The sequence below is a fragment of the Aphelocoma coerulescens genome, chromosome 15 (genome assembly GCF_041296385.1).
Source record: "Aphelocoma coerulescens isolate FSJ_1873_10779 chromosome 15, UR_Acoe_1.0, whole genome shotgun sequence".
Lineage (NCBI taxonomy): Eukaryota > Metazoa > Chordata > Aves > Passeriformes > Corvidae > Aphelocoma > Aphelocoma coerulescens.
Window position 1 is genome coordinate 1,475,696 of NC_091029.1, and position 15,873 is coordinate 1,491,568.

Genomic DNA, 15,873 nt, shown 5'->3' on the forward strand with positions numbered 1-15,873 from the left:
GCTGTAGCACTTGGGATGCAAAGGTCTGGCAAAGTACGACAGAATGACTCAGGAGCAAGGCAGGAGAATAATCAAAAGCGTGACAGAAAGTGTCAGGCTTGGCCAAGGAGATGAAGCAGCAAACTGTACGGGAGAGGCACCTGGGAAGGAGAATTAGAGCATGGGATTGACTACGGGTTTGCACCCCTACTGCTGCCCCCAGAGCCCAGCTGGGGCCACTGGAGCCTTCCTGTTTCTGGCCTCCTTCTCATCCATAAACCAACATGAACTGTTTCCTGAAAATCAGAGAGCCATGATAACAAAAAAGTGATAAATATCATTACAGGCAAAGACCAAGTAATGCAGATGATTTTATTCATTGCTTCCATCCACAGTTCCTGGATATGCAGGGCATTCTCTGGGTACCCTGGGATCAATACACAGGGCATGAGCTCCTTTAACCTGGAACAGCAAAGCATTGTTTTCCTCTCACTATGATTTCTGCATTCCAGTTTTAATCTTGCCCTATGTTCTCCCTCTTCCCTCCTCTGCTAATAAAGTCCTGTGTCCCCTCTATAGCACTGTGACAAATCTTCACTGAATTTAACATGCTCCTGGATTTCATAATCACTGACAAAGAGCAAAACACCTAATTTCTTTTTACTCTCCCACAAAATCTAATTCTCTGAAAACTCCTGCCTTTATGAGCAACATCAAAGCCGAAGTTTATTCCTCAAGGCCTCAGAACTTAGCCTTTAATCACAGGTTTAGCTAAATACCATGCACGGTGCAAAACAAAACGCACCTCAAGTGCAAGTGTGTCATTTGCAATCCCAGCTGATTAATCAGCCCGTTGTTCTGGAAAATGAATGTTAATTGCCACGTGCGCATCCAAACACCGAATGCATTAAAACCTGAGCTGGGAATTGCCATCTCCTCTGGCTGAACCCACCCGAGGGCAGGGGGCTCTCCCTGGGCACAGGAGATTGGCGGTTGGTGCACAGGTGCAGCTAATGAGCCTTGTAAAAGCTAATGAGCCCTGTAATAGCTAACGAGCCTTGTTATTGGCCCCACCTGTGCTGGAACCACCAGAACCCACCAGAACCCACCACAAAACCTCACAAACCACCACACCAGAACGTTCCACCTTCTGCTGCTGCTCGCTTCCCGTTGTGCTTCCAAAGGTAAGGGAAGCTTTTGAACTTGCATAGAACCCTCAAACATGTGTTGGTGGAAAGTTTTCTTGTTCTTGCTCTGTTATTGCTTTGTAGCCACTTTTGGTCTCCTCAGTGGTGTTTTTTGTGCCGAGCTCTGCTAATGGGAGGGCTTTGCCTCGCCCAGCTCATCCTGGCACAGGGTTTGTGAGTGTGTAGTGCTTTTGGGAGAATAAGCAGGACCTGCTTCCCTTCAAACCCCTGTGTTTGGTGGTGTAGTCACCGTGGTGGCTGTTCTGGGGGTCAGGAAGAAGGAATGCTGTGTTCCCCAGCAGCTCAGCTGGGCGGGGCTTTGGAAGGATTTTTTGGATTTCAGGTGACTTCTGTCCCATTCAGAGGGAGTGGAACAGGGAGTGTGGCATGTGTGTCTTTGCAACCGTAGCTCTGGAGCTCGCTATACCATGAGTGCTATCATATGTATTGATTTGCTTGCTTTCCACTGTGAGGCGTTTAATGTTGCTACTTGAAAGATGATTTTTTAAAAGGGTGGTGTTTACTGGGTTGGTTCTGACATCAAAAAATCAAGGGAAAATGAGTAAGGGAGAGAGCAAGGATATCAAAATGATTAATTGCTGCATTAGCATTCAGGCACAGAGTGTATTTTGCTTTACGGGTTGCTCGTTTCTAAGGGTATGATCGTGGCTTCTGGGCTGTGTTAAAAGATGTGTGTTCCAGGCATTGGTGCTTGATTTCAGAGGGGTTATGTTCCTGCAGAATGAAGGAAGGAAGGGGGAGGAGAAGAAAAGAGAGGAAAAAAGTTCTCCAATTAAATACTAGCTCTAAGCAATACAGAGTGGGGAGCCTTAGACAACTTTGTCCAGCCAGCATTTGTGAAATTAAATTATTACCCAGAAAACCCTTTTAAAATTTATTTGGGAATGCATGAAAATCACTGCTGTGTCTGTCACATGAAAAGAAGCCATTGCTATGCAGTCCCCTGAGGTTTTGATGGGGTTTGTGGTGTTCTGCTGGATCTGTGTCTGCTTCCTTGATCTAAGTTGAGCCTGGTTCTTAGGTTGATGTCTTGATGATAATGTAGAGTTGGGAGAATTGTTCAGGAATCCTTAACTTGGTGAGATGTTTTTTGTTATTATTGCTTTTAAAAATACCATTATGAATTGAATTGTTCTGTTGTGGTCAGGACTTCAGTATTAATATCAAACCCAGGTTCAACCTCTGTTTTGGCACAGTTCTTAAATGTGTATTTTACTTTTATGTCTAAATGTATATTTTACAGTCCCTCTGTGATCCCTTGTGCTTCAAAGTAGCTACAGGCTTTTACTTTTTTCTTCTTCCTTTTAATGTGTATAAGGGGACCACAGAGCTCCCCAGGTGGGTTTTGATGGTGTGGCAGCAGCACAGAAGCAATCAGGTGCCAGAACATGGAACTGGCCACAAATACAGCCCTGTGGCTTGGCTGTGAGCCAACACTTCCCAAATCATGAGGCCTCGTTCCCAGGCTATCCAAGTGTGTGTCTAGGGATCACCTCAGGAGCTGTGTCCTAAAGAGCTCTGCAGGAGTGGGACATTCACTGCCCTCGGTGCAGCCTGAAGGGAAGGAATCATCTGGGAATGCTGGGGTTCCCTGCAGGCAAAGCCAGCATTACCCCCTGGATTCAGCACAGGTGGCTGGAGCCTCTCACGGTGGCTATTTTCAGATCAGGTGTGGATTTTGGTGGCAGCACTGGTGAGTTCCCTGCTGCAGCTGCCTGCTAAGCAGCCTGGCAGAACCACGGAGCTCCAGGTCTGTTTGTTACCAGGCAAGTTGTTTTTTGTACATTCTCATCTTGTAGAACCAGCCATGCATGCTTGTAATGAGTGATGGCCTGATTAAATCAAAAGCAGACATGGAAGAAACACTATTAATCTGTAAGCATATGTGATGCTAACAGCCATCAAAACATAATGTTGCAATTATCCTAGGTAGGCAAGAATAATTCTCTCTAATTAAATTCTGAGGGTATATATTTGGATGCGTGTTCTGGATCCTCTGTCATTTCTGTACTGCTAGAAAGAAAGGTACCAGAATTCTTTCCAGTTAGCAGGGCCACGTGCCTTTTGATTCCAAATTCATTCTAGCACAGCCTGCCTGGGGACGGGCTCTGCAAATACAGTGTGCTATCAAAACAGATCATGTGTTCTCAAACATGTCAGTGGCATCAGTCTCTTCTTCCTTTCTTCTTTTTTTTTTGCTCCTTCAGTGGCAAAATAAGCTGTAATTTCATATCAGATTATACAGCTTCAGTTATATTTTTAGAAGCATCAAAGTAATAGTAAAGAATGTGTAATATGCTGTAGGAAGTTGAGTTAGATAAAGCAGCCTCACTGTACCCATCAGCCCCAGCCCCAAAGACCCCTCTGGCAATCCTTGGAAGGTGGAGAGGGAAATACAGCTTTGTGCTATTCATTTTCAGGAGTGTTTTGTATTTCTTGTCCTCGCCTTCACACCCTGCCTAGAAAATCTGCAGACTGCTTGTTGTGCTCGTTTTGATTCTCAAATGCAGCAATTCTGTGTGAACCCCCCACACCCAAAAGTCATTTGGGGCAGAAGTGTCACCTGTGTGCCCCTGCCCTGGGGTCACCCAAGGCACTGATGGGATGTGCAGCACCCCGAGGAGCTGCTCTGAGACTTTTGGTTGCTCGGTGTTTTGTTCCTTTTTGGTGGTGACTCAAATCCACCCTGGTGCAAACCACCGACAGCCCTTAATCCCCATGGCTCTGATCTTCTTCAGGTGCAAACAAAGTTCTACCTAAAATCAGAAGAGGCTCAATTTGTCTTCAAAGGTTTCTTGTGTAATTGAGGCCCAAGCACACACACAATGTTTATAGAACTATTTCCCCAGTCATAAATCCCTTTCAGTGTCCAGATGGTCTAATTTGGTGCTGGGGATGGCTTGGAGTTGGGGTGAAAAACTTGTGATTCCATTAGCCTTTATCACTTTTGAAAATCAAAAACAAAACTAAAATAGTGGCTAATGAGGAAATTTGATGATTTTTAGTGACTTTGATATAATAATTGACTTCAAATATATGGTTTCAAAGCAGTTTGATTTACCAGCAGATTTACCCTCCTGTCTTCTGTATCTATTCTATTCTTACCTTGAATTATAAAGAGACCTCTCCACTTCTTTGTACTAAAATTCCTTTTATCATTTAAAGATTCTTGAAAAGTGTAAGAGGAGAAAGAAATTACCAGGAACACACCTGATTAATTCACAAATTAATTGAGGCTAATTTAGATGACATTACAGCATGATGACTTTCATTAATAAATAAAACTATTATCAAAAGGAGCACACATTTTTCCCTGACTTTGGGTATACCTGTTCAGCTCCCATCATTCAAATAATCAAACAGTTCCCCACTTCCCAGTGATCACCAGGGGTGCAGTGCATTGTGGTGGAACAGACCTGCTTCAGCTCAGATATTCAAAACAGCAGGAGATGTCTGGTGCACAAAGCTTTGTCCTGGATCCCTGCATGAGGGGGAATTTTTAAATTGTTCCCATCACAGCTGCAGCTTTTGCTCCTGATGCACATTCTGGAAAATACTCAGGCAAATATTGCTCCTGCTGAATTAGAGGTGTAGTTATGCTGTGGGGCCATTAAGGGAGAGAGGGCAGTCACTGCTGGCTTGGCCTGGAATGCTGTGTAATTCCTCATTTGCTGGGAAATCAGGAGTGGGATCCATCTGCCGCCGTTGCAGTTGGGTGCCAGCGGCTCCTAGAGCCTCTCTGGAGCTTGGCTGCCCTGTTGAGTTTGGAGCTGTGCAAAGTGCAGGGGAAAGGAAAACCTCCTCTGGGTAAACTGTGGCCTTCCAGGTGAGACTGCTCGCTGAGACCTGCACAAACCAGTGTTAGAGCTGTCACCTGAGCCTCAGCGGGGATTCCTGGGAGAGGAGCTCCCAACTTCCATAAGGGCAGGGTAGGACTCGAGCACACCGAGGGCATGGCAGCAGAGTTGGTGGGGAATGACAAGCAAGGATCCTGTGCCTGGATTCTTTAGCTATTTTAACTTTCTTGGAGATTGAGGTGCCTTGGCTGCCATTCCTGCAGGCTGTAGCACCATTGATTCCTGCAGGATTTGCCCCGCTGGCACACAGTAATGAGTAATTTGGAGTGTTGTACCCCAGAGCAGGAGCAGTTCAAGGCAGTGCCAAGCATCCACTGCCTTTGTCAATCAGCCTGGAAACCCCAACAAGGAACTGATAATTTGATATATGTATAATTTTCTGGTCTGTTCACACCAGTGTGCAGCAGTGCTGATGGGAGGTGGTTTTACAGCCTCCCTCTCTACCCAGGCTGTATCTGACAACAGTCTCTGCCCCACCATTGTCATCGTGGTGCCAGATGATAAGGGTTCAGAGAGGAACCAGCTGGAGGAGGGGGTATTTTTAGTTATTCTAAATATTTCAGAGTCTTATGTAACTGGATTTGAGCAATAGTTGATGCCAGACAATCTCACATAATCAGTTACAGTGCTCCATCAGCTCTCTCCTCGTGTTCACAGAACAGTTTGTGGCCCAGAGAGGGGGTCAGGCAACAAGCATCACATCTAGAGCTGCAAAAGCTGCAGGGAAAAGCAGGGGGTTGGAGACTCCTGAGCAGTGAGAGCATGCACAGGAAAATCCAAGCCTTTGGATGACTTCCAAATGGGAAGAAGTGCACTGGTAAATATACCCAGGTTGGAGTTGTAAGGTTCAGTGTTGATGTATTTTAAGGTGCATTTGCTGGATCCATTGGTACCTTCCTCTGCAGTGCTCTATCCCAGCTGTCCTGGTGGAGTTCCAGGCTGTGTGTCAGGAACAGGAGGACTGTTTTCTACTACAGGCATGAACAGTAGGAAACCCACTCACGCTTCCAGGGTCTGGTTGTGTTCAGTGTGACTTCCATTCATACAAAGGCTTCTTCATGGCACTTTGCTTGGCTTGTCTTTGTTTCTGTGTTTAAATAAATAAATGAATTGTGCTCTATCCATGTGGGACATGTGAGATCCAGCCTGAGGACTGCTGGTAAATTCTTCCATTGCTCAGTTTTGCTCAGTGTTTACAGAAGTTCATTGCTGTTTGCTCCTCTCTATCCAGTTGTGTGGTATCATCTACTCAAACATCTGGTGCTCCCTGGAGGAATTGTAGAAATGGCCAGGAAAGATAAAAATGGAAGGTCAAACAGCAAACTGCACAGTGCAATTAACCTGGCTGCAATTCCTGAGTCACAAACGGAGGCTATTTTCCAGAAAAAGGGATCAATATACAGTTTGTTATTGTTACACATGAAGGAAAAATAAATAGTGTCTTGAGCTCCTTTTCATGTGGAATTGCTTATCACTCCTGAGCAGCTTGGGATGGCACAGAAGGCAAACAAGCCTTCAAAGGCTCCCCTTGCAGGGAACGTGGCTGCAGCATTCAAATAACTTTGGTCCAGCTCCAAGTTCAGATGGTGCTGACTTTTAAACCTCAGCCCACACAGAAGGTGTCGGGCTGGGGGAAAAGCAGCATTCCAGCCCCAGTGCTGAGGCCAGCCCTGGTGTCCCAGCCCTGCATGCTGCATCCTTTGCATGACTCGTGGGGTGTGCTGGCAATGCAGATTTCAGTGTGTGCAGCTCTCTTGCCATATATTCCCTCCTGGATGGACCAGGATGCTCGGTGTGATGTGGGATTTGCACTGTCCCAGGGCTGTGGCTGTGGCTGGGACAATGCTGCATGTTTTCCTGACAGCCCTCAGCTGAAGCCTCAGGAGAAGCTGCAGGTGCTGATGCAATATGTGGCTGTTTCACGTATCAGAAGGATCTGTTCTAATCCTCCTCCACCCTGTGGAGCTGCCTTTGGACAGGTTCCTGTGTCTGAGCCCCCGCTGCTCACAGGCTTTGTGTGATGTGGTGATGGTGACAGGGACCCTTGAGAAACCATAGAGCATCAGAGTATGCAGGGGACTACCTGACATTCTCCTACAGCAGATTTAGTGCCTGAAAGAAGTACATGTACAGAAGAGAAGTGGAAAAAATATATATAATTGAAAGTCTATTCTAAAATGAGAGGCATCTGATTTTCTGGCTTTAAAAAAAAAAATCCATTTGCCTTGTTTTTTTTAGAAAGAAAGACCATTTCTCTTTTTGTAGTGTCTATTTTTAACCAGTTGAATTAAAATTAATTATTTCATGTCTGATAACCCGTTTTGCACAGAGACCTGTCTGAAAGAGTCATTGATTTCCTTGCTCGCAGCGTGTTCACCAGCTGCAGAACCAGTGCTTCATCTTTTAATCTCCAATATGAAAGGAACAACAGAGGTCACTGTGGACTTGTGTTCTTCAAAGTGATTAAAACAGAGCTGAGAGAACTGGCAACAAGGCCAGCCTGCTCTTCATTTAAGTATATATATATTTATTTCTCTCTGCTCCCCCACCACCTGGGACACACATGTTCCTGAGTCCAGGGAGAGCTAATTAAAACGGCTTGTTCCTTTTAAATAAGTCTGCAAGCAGCTTGGTACAAAGCCAGAGCAGGTATCATTTTAATATAACTGCTTTAAAAAGGAGGGTACTGTCCTTTCCTGTTTCTCAAGCAAAGTCTCTCCTGGTTTTGTTCCTCCTTACCCATACCTTTAAATAATATTTATTAGATACATTCAGCTCACTGCCCTGGAGACTTAAAACCCAAGAAAAGTGGGCAGTCTGTTGGAGAGCCTGCTGCATCAGGTGTCTTGCCTTTTCCACCTCTGTTATTTTGCAGTAGACCCCATGATGGGAAACAGTCTGTGTCTGAAAGAACTTCCAGTAACAGGCAGGGGATACAGGCATAAAGAAAAAAGTTATACTGTGAATTATTTTCACACTATTTAACCATTCAAATCTGCTGTTTGCAAAGCAAACACCATCATTCTTGGACTTTCACATGCACTTGGACTTTCAAAGATCCTGAAGTAAATGGACTAAATGAAAGAAATTAAACATGCTTTCCCTGTAATGGAAAATACATAATGAGAGGCAGCAGTTTTAAGCCTGCTTGATTATTGTGTTCCAGTACGTTCCAGAGCTGACAGTCAGACAATAAACAGCACACTGCATCTTTCAGAGGGTGAATACACAGCTTTATCATCAGAGTGATGGGCAGCCCAAGCTGGACCTCATGCTGGTAAATTTTATAGAATAATTACTTTTCTGAGTATCTTTCAGTAGCTTTAACGACAACCAAGACAAAAATCCCACAACCTTCTTATAGGAATACATTTTTAACTTACTTCTGATCCTACTGTCACAGGGAGGGCACTTGGTCTGATAGCTGCCAACACAACCCAGCATTGTGCTTTACATGGATTTTTTCAGGCAAATGTTTAAGCTGGCATTCCCAAAGCTGGCTGTCTGCCAGCAGCAGTGAGACAAATACCATTTATCAGATTGTATTGCACATTCCATAAAGGCCAAAGTCATCCCTTTCTGTGGCTCTGGTACAGTAAAGAACTGGGATGAATCTGAGACCAAGGAGCTTATTCTGGTTCTTTACATACACTAATAAACAGATATCTTTTACCCACAGTTACAGTGCTTACCCATGGACTTGATGTTTCCATTACAAGAGAGCCATAAAAAACCCTTGTAACTGGCCATTGTGGTGGCAGATTTACAAACTCCTTTTTTTTCCCCACTCTCTATTCAATTAGATGGGCAATTGTAGCTGGAGCTAATATTAAAAATGCCTTTGCACATTAACTTAACGCATTGCAGCCTCACTAATAGGATGCATTGGAAGCTAATTCTAACTTTTACCTAGCAGGCTATTAAATCATAAATATGGCATCTTTTGTGTGATGCCTGTTGAGTATAAATTACACAGCAATGCTCGGTTTGACTCCAGCTCTTCCTTCACTCTCTCGTTTGCTCTGTGCTTCCTGAGGGGTTTTACAGCAGCTGATTTTTGCAGTGGCTACTGCAAGGGAAAGAACCACATCCAGGCTGGAGTGGGACAGCCCTCGATGCTTCTGTGGGAGCTGTCATTCCTGTGGGGGTGGTGTGGAGTTCTCCAAAACTGCTCAGAACTGGCTGTTAACAAGGGAGGGCTCCAATCTTGTGCAGAAGATGAGCACAAGGTCTCCTTTTACCTGCTCAGGATAGGCCTTAAATGTTGCAAAGGAATCCTTTGCCCACGGTGAGCTTCATCCTAGCACTGGGATCAAAGCAATGTGGTCTGAACAAGCTTTTTTCCCTTCTAATTCTGTAATTCAAGCCCAGGAAAGTGAGTGAAGTACAATTGATTGCTCGGTAAAACACTCAATTAGAGCAGATTATCTGAAGGGAAAGAATGGCAAACTAGAATTTATTTTTCTGTGTCATTAGGGAAGCCTGATAACAGAATCACTGCAGAGCCAAAGAAGAAATCAGCAGCAGAGAATTAATTCATTTAAAAACATGCATTGGGTTTCTTCTAAGGGGCTTTTTTTTGGGGGAGGATGCTGGGTGTTTGTTTGTTTGGGGTTTTTTTGGCTGTTGATTCCATGGACATGGCTTGGGCCTTTCTTCTTCTGCTGATGTCCCTCTTTGCATCTTGACAGTCTTTGCTGTACACCAGCAGTGACAGTGATCAGTCATTTCTCTGCTCAAGTGGGAGGAAGGTTTCTCCCCACTGAAACAGAGTCCAAAGCCCATCGCTGCTGGGCTTGGATATTAAAGTTGGTTGTGTTTGTTCTGCAAATTAACACTGACAGATTTCTTTTTCTTGCTGTGTTTAGTGCTGTGGAGGGGTTTTTACTTTTGAGAGAAAGTGCTTTTGAGAGGTTTGTTAAGATTGCCCTTGGCCAGTGTGGCAAAAGCACTGCTGGACCACTCTTCCAAATCCTGTGTCTCCCTGCACTCATTACTGTTCTGGGATGGTTCCTCTGCCTCCCTGTTCTCCTGAGAATTAAACTGTCAAATCATTGAGCCAACAGTCCATGACCAGTGTAAAAATACGGAAGAAAATAGGTTCTGCATGGTTTACAGGCAGAGCTCTGGGTCAGCTATGGGTGACCGAGAGCAGCAGACATGAGGCTGGGGGGGTTCTGTGCCACCTCTTTCTCTGGTCATTCTGAGGGGTTGGCTCTTGCATGAGTGAGTGGGAAAGCAGGGACAGCCTGGGGGTGGAATTTCTGCTCTGCCCTCCCTGAAACACAAATGGTGTTTGTGATGGGGAAAATCATCTGTGGCTGCTGGAGACAACATCTCCAGGTGTAGCTCTGTGCTGAACTCCCAAGAGTTTTGCTGTAGCTCCACAGCCACCCTGTCTGGGTTGTGAGTTGTGTTTAAAGCTGTCTGAATGGCTGGCACAGTGTCACTGCTGGGTGGCATTGCTGTGAGTGCAGGGGGAAAGCTCTGGATTCCCAAGATGTGTGTGTATGGCATGACTGAAGAATGGAAAGCACATCTTGCACAGTATAAAATGTCTCTGTCTGCACATAAACTGCATTTCAAGTGTTCTGTGAAACCAGCCTGTTTTTACGAATCTCAGGTGTATTGACAGACAATATATAGGCAAAAATGCGATCACAGCAGTTCTAAAAATCATTTTAATGATGTAAAGTAGCAATATTTTTCATCAGTTATAAAATTTTATTGGCTTCCTATAATTCATTTAATGGCAATTATACTAAAAATACTTCCACTTGAAGTAAGTATCTGCAAGAGCTTCACAGAAGTGGGAATGTTTGACAGATATTTGCTTACTAAAGCTACACCTTCCCAATGTAATCAAAGAAGCTGTTTTGCCATTAGTTCTGCTTGAATTTGTAGCCTCTGAGCCACTGACAAGTGTCAAGGCACTGTGAAGGCTCAGAAGGAACCCAAAATTCCTTATATTTCAAATTATTCTCCACAGCTTTCAAAATTGGATTCAATTGAATGAATTCTTGGAAAGAGAAAGTAATAGCTTGTCTCCATTTGTAGCTGGGCCAGGCATAAACTACAGGCTTTACTGCTGCTTCCTACACTGCTCAGGAATTCAAAAATACATCTGAATGATGAGCAGCTGAAGAGGTTTTGCCAGGGACTGGAACTGTGTTATCTCTGCCTTGAATCATTTTAATGTTTGAGTCTGCGGAGCTTCAGCTGGGGAATCAAAGGGCTGCACTCCTCAGCCTGCTAAACTGAGCCGGCTGTTGAATTGGCTGTTTTGCTGTAAATGGAATAGATTTGGCCAGAGAAAGTCTCCATAAGCTTCACATTTCTGTTAGCTGAGGTGCTTGTTATTGCTTTTCCACGACTCCCCTCTCCCCAGCCCCACCAAACCTGCGCTGCCCAGAGCTGAGGATGGATGAGGAAAGCAGATTGGGAGCGGGCAGGGCATGGGAAAAGCTCAGGATGGGAGGCTCGGCCACACCTCCCTCTCAGCTGGAGTCAGGTTGTGTTGCTTGAATTTGCCTGCCCAGAGCCTTGGAGTAGGTCAGAGAACCAGTTTGTCCATCAGGCATTGGCAGTGTCAGTTTGCAGCCCTGCAGTGAAGAGTTCTCCTCCAGGAGTCCCACAAAGCTCAGCAGCTCCAGGCTGGGAGCACCCCGGGTGTGTCCCTTTGGAATTTATTTGGAATTGGAGAAAAATCATTTGTAATACTCTGTAGAAACTGTCTTGACTCAAATGACAAAAAGACATCATTATAATTCTTACCAAAAAAAAGGACCTTCTATTTTAATACTTTGGCAGTGTGTTTAACTAAAGAATGGAAATACAACTGTGAGTAAGAAAAATTATTTTAAAGAATTTTAATAATATTTAAAGGGCGATTTCTTCTCAGAGAATTAACAAGAGTGCCTCCTTAATCACTACTGCATGAAGTTCTCTATCTATTTAATTAATTGCATTAAATGGCAGAAAACTCTTTCTGGCTTTCTAGGAAGACATTGTTAAAATATCTGACACCAAACTTTCCCACTTCACTCATTCCACTTCGTATTAGTTCCCAATTTAGAGCAGCATAAAAATGTTCTTTGCAGTTTGAGGGGGGGAAAAAAGCTTCCTAAAATGATGTGTTACTGATAGCGGGTAACGCTATCAGTGGTAGGCCAAGAAATGAGTCCTTCACGAGACCAGAGGACACTTCCAACCTCTGCATCTTCTCTTTGCTGTGATTCCCTACAATAACATAATTAACAATAACATAATTAATTACTACTATGTAAGGGCTTTTCTGGAAAGTGTATGGGGAATCATGGAATCATTTCGTGTGGAATAGACTCTTAAGGTCATCAAGCCCAACTGTAAAGCTAAGACTGCAAAGTCCTTACTTTACTTCAAAATCCCAATAAATAGGCTTGATCATAAACATTTGTTTCAAGCTTTACAAAAAAGGCTGTTGCTGTCCCTTTAATCCAAGAGATTGTGTCAGCACTCAGAGGAAATCCCAGTTTACCAAATAACAGGGTTATTGTGTGTGAAGTGTGAAGGTTTCTGTATTGGTTCTGCATCCTGAATAATCTGTGTGGCACCTCTGACCTGGGACTGTGCTGCCAGAAGGGAAACAGGGCAGCACAGAGCTGACATTTGATATTCTCTGATTTGGAAGCGTGAGGGGCACATCTGTCCTGCCCCTGCCTACCCAGCCTCAGGGGCTGGCTCCTAACCCATTGAAGCTGAGCACCAAATGTGAAAAGGTGGAGAGATTTTGAGATTTTTCTGCTACAGCAGTTACCAGGGACAAAGAATTAAGTTCTGGATTTATGGTTGTGTTTTACAAAACAGAATTAAAAAATCTGACCTGTTTTGGAGGGATGGCTTGGAAACTTATTTTATCCTAAATGCAGTGAGTTGAGCTTCCTGTCCAGAGTGTTTGTCTAACTCTGATTAAGTGGTTTCACCACGGTTCCTTTTGCTGACAGAGAGTTGAAGTCTTCGTATCTTTGTGATGTCACCCGAATTTTGATCTTGATTGAAGCTTCCTTAATTCATGCACAGTGATTTCCAAAGATGCTGCTCTGCACATCATAAACACATGTGGTTTACACTGTAAAAACATAATTTTTTTTTCCATGTGGGGTAACTTTCATCAGAAAGTAGAATAAATTCTTTTCTAGCCACCAGTACTGTTGGATTGCATTGATAATGGGATCCTTTTGTGGTGGGGTTGTGGAAATTATCATATGGATTACCTATCACTGCTTTCAATAGCAGACAGCTTTAGTTAATGTAGTGGAACTAGGATTTTCCCCCTTGATGTCTGCACTTTGTAGCCTTTTGTTCCATGTGCAGTAGGGGGAAAGTAATAGAGAAGAATGCATCGACCACCAGAATATCAGTCAGCTATGGCTCCAAATGTGTGGCTGAAGGAATAAATAGGAGTGCCAGCTAATTTAGTATCTGCTGATTTCCCCTGAATTCTGGGGGACACGTTCTTAGGGATTATGTAATGTTTACAGTTAAATTCTCTTTTCATGAGTGGAGTATGGGAGTATGTGGCTGTTAACAATAGGGAGTCAAGGAGCTTGTATAGACCAGCACTCTTAAATTTGGGGTCTAAACAGAGCTAGGATCTGTCATGAGAACTTGTTTTCTCCCCATTCTCAGAATTATGTCTCCTGGATTTGTAAACTTTGAAATTTTGGTTTTGGAAAAAAAAATCATTTTACGTATGATGAGCGCATTCTGTAATCTCTGTAGTGCCAGAAAACAGCGAGTGTGGGACACACACAGGAGGGAGGAGAGAAACTGGGAGACCTGGGGCACGGCTGCCTGTGGGGGAAGTGGGGTTGCTCCTGACAACAGCAGCCTGGTGGGTTCTTACTTGGCTCTCCCCTTGGTTACTTGCCTAAAATACCCATGCACCTCATTTCAAAGCCGTTTCTCATCATGTTATGAGCTTACCACCTTGCCTGTTGTAGCTTCTGAGATATTTCCAGACTGCCCTACTTGCAGCGAGTGCTGTGAGAGCTGTTTCCCAGGGAGCAGTTAAACACTGGCCTGTTCTAAGGTAAAAATTGTCTCCTTGCAGTCCCAAGTCCTCCCTGGGTGGGACTGCTGGCAGCTGCTGCGGCTGTGGCCAGAGCCCCCCTGCTGCCCAGCCCCTCGGGGCTCCTGAGCCAGCCAGGGTGGCAGACACACGGTGGCTGCATGTGGAATATTCAAGCAGCTTCTTGGCCAGGCACATTATATCCTACAGCCAGAACGCCTCCTTAATGTGGATGTGCTGCAAGGAGAATACCTGGGCTGGCCCTGAGGTTTGTATTGTTGGGTGCAGAGCAGGTTTGCAGTGCCCAAAGACAGGAGCAAAATAATCTGCGGAGACAACCTGTCCGATTTTTGGGTCCTCCCCTTCTGCATCACCATCAGGACCACGCTGAAAACACAAGTGGCAAGTAAGCAGAGCTGCTCAAGTAGCCAGAGTTCTGCTGGCTCGCAGCACTGCTGCTTTCCTGTGAGGGCAGGGTTTGCCCCTTCAGAGAGGAACAGGTCACTTGGTCCACTCCTGAAATGAATTGCTTAAAGAGTACAGAGCTTTTTCCCCTCATTTTCTTTATACTCGAGTGGGTTTCTGGATGAGATGTCGGATGCTTTTCATGGTACGACAGCGTGCACCACAATGAAGCTTCAATATTTAACGTTGCCTGCAATAAAGGCACGTTTAGTTTCTGTCCTGTTCTGCGTGTCCCGCTGACTTTGATGTGATTATGTGCTCTTTGGTGCTCAGGTGTAATTTGTTCCATTAATCTGTCACCAGTTTCAGCTGGCAAGTGGTGTGTGTGGGGATTGTCAAGCCAGCCCTGGAGCACCTGTGAAAGCCAGGAAGAGATTTGCATTATAAGCTGTGTTCTTGTAATTCTCAGCTCTTAGTAGTCCTCTCAAGGTTGCAGAGTTATGGTTTGTAAGATGAGAGACAGATTAGTGAGGAGAGATCAGTTCCATTGATAAAACAACCCAGACCAAATGAGATTTTAAAAAAATGAGAACCCTAATAAAATTATTGCTTTATCAAACAGTGTTACCCAGAACACCTCTGTGGTTTTCTGAAGAAGACCCAATTTTCTGTCCTTCATCCTACATAAATTACTTTAGCCTTTATGAAATATGTATTTTTTTAAGGTAAAAAAAAAAGTGTTTTTCAGTGGAGCTTTGGTTCCATACAGCTAATTTATATCAAGAAAGCAGAGTTCTATATGAGTCCAAAGATGCCTCACCCCATCCTGTTTCAAGTTTAAATGTGACATTTTAAAGGTGAAGCACTGCTGGAAATAATGAGTGCATTGTTGTTGCTATCAACACTTTTTAGGAAGCAAAAATATCTAAATTTCTCCAGCAGCAAAAGGCCTGATTCTGACCTTATGTAAACTTAGCATCAGTGTAATCTCAGAGGGTTTCTGCTGTGTACATCAGGAATAACCTCTGTTAGATAAAGTCCATGGCTCTGCATTCTGGATGGCAATTTCCCTGTGTAAAATGGGAATGAACCAAAGCAACGCTTGAATGTCTCTCCAAATTCCCTTTGTTGAAATTGCTACAGCAGACAGAAATGTCCTAGGAGAAAATCAAGCCTAATAAAATTGGCCTTGTGTAAATATCATGCAGGTGTGGAAATAATTAAATTTAAAGCGAAATAGTTTTCCTTTTGTGCCTGTTTGGCCATTGCTCAGGTTCTTTTTGCTCTGGCTGGTAATGAATACATTGTCCTGGGAAGGGAAGTGTTACACAGTGCTGAACCTGCCTGACAATCCACATGGGCAGCACTTCTATCT

General features: G+C 44.2%; 1 long non-coding RNA gene across 3 annotated transcripts in view; it reads left to right on the top strand.

The window, feature by feature from the left end:
• The first annotated feature begins 1,011 nt into the window (after positions 1–1,011).
• The window catches only part of LOC138119157 (uncharacterized), a 187,318-nt gene continuing 172,456 nt past the window's right edge, over positions 1,012–15,873 (top strand). For 2 of the 3 annotated variants that reach the window (XR_011155405.1, XR_011155407.1), the window contains exon 1: positions 1,012–1,163. This is a non-coding gene — a long non-coding RNA (uncharacterized lncRNA). The remainder of the gene's footprint in view (positions 1,164–15,873) is intronic. The other variant, XR_011155406.1, reaches the window with a different exon arrangement.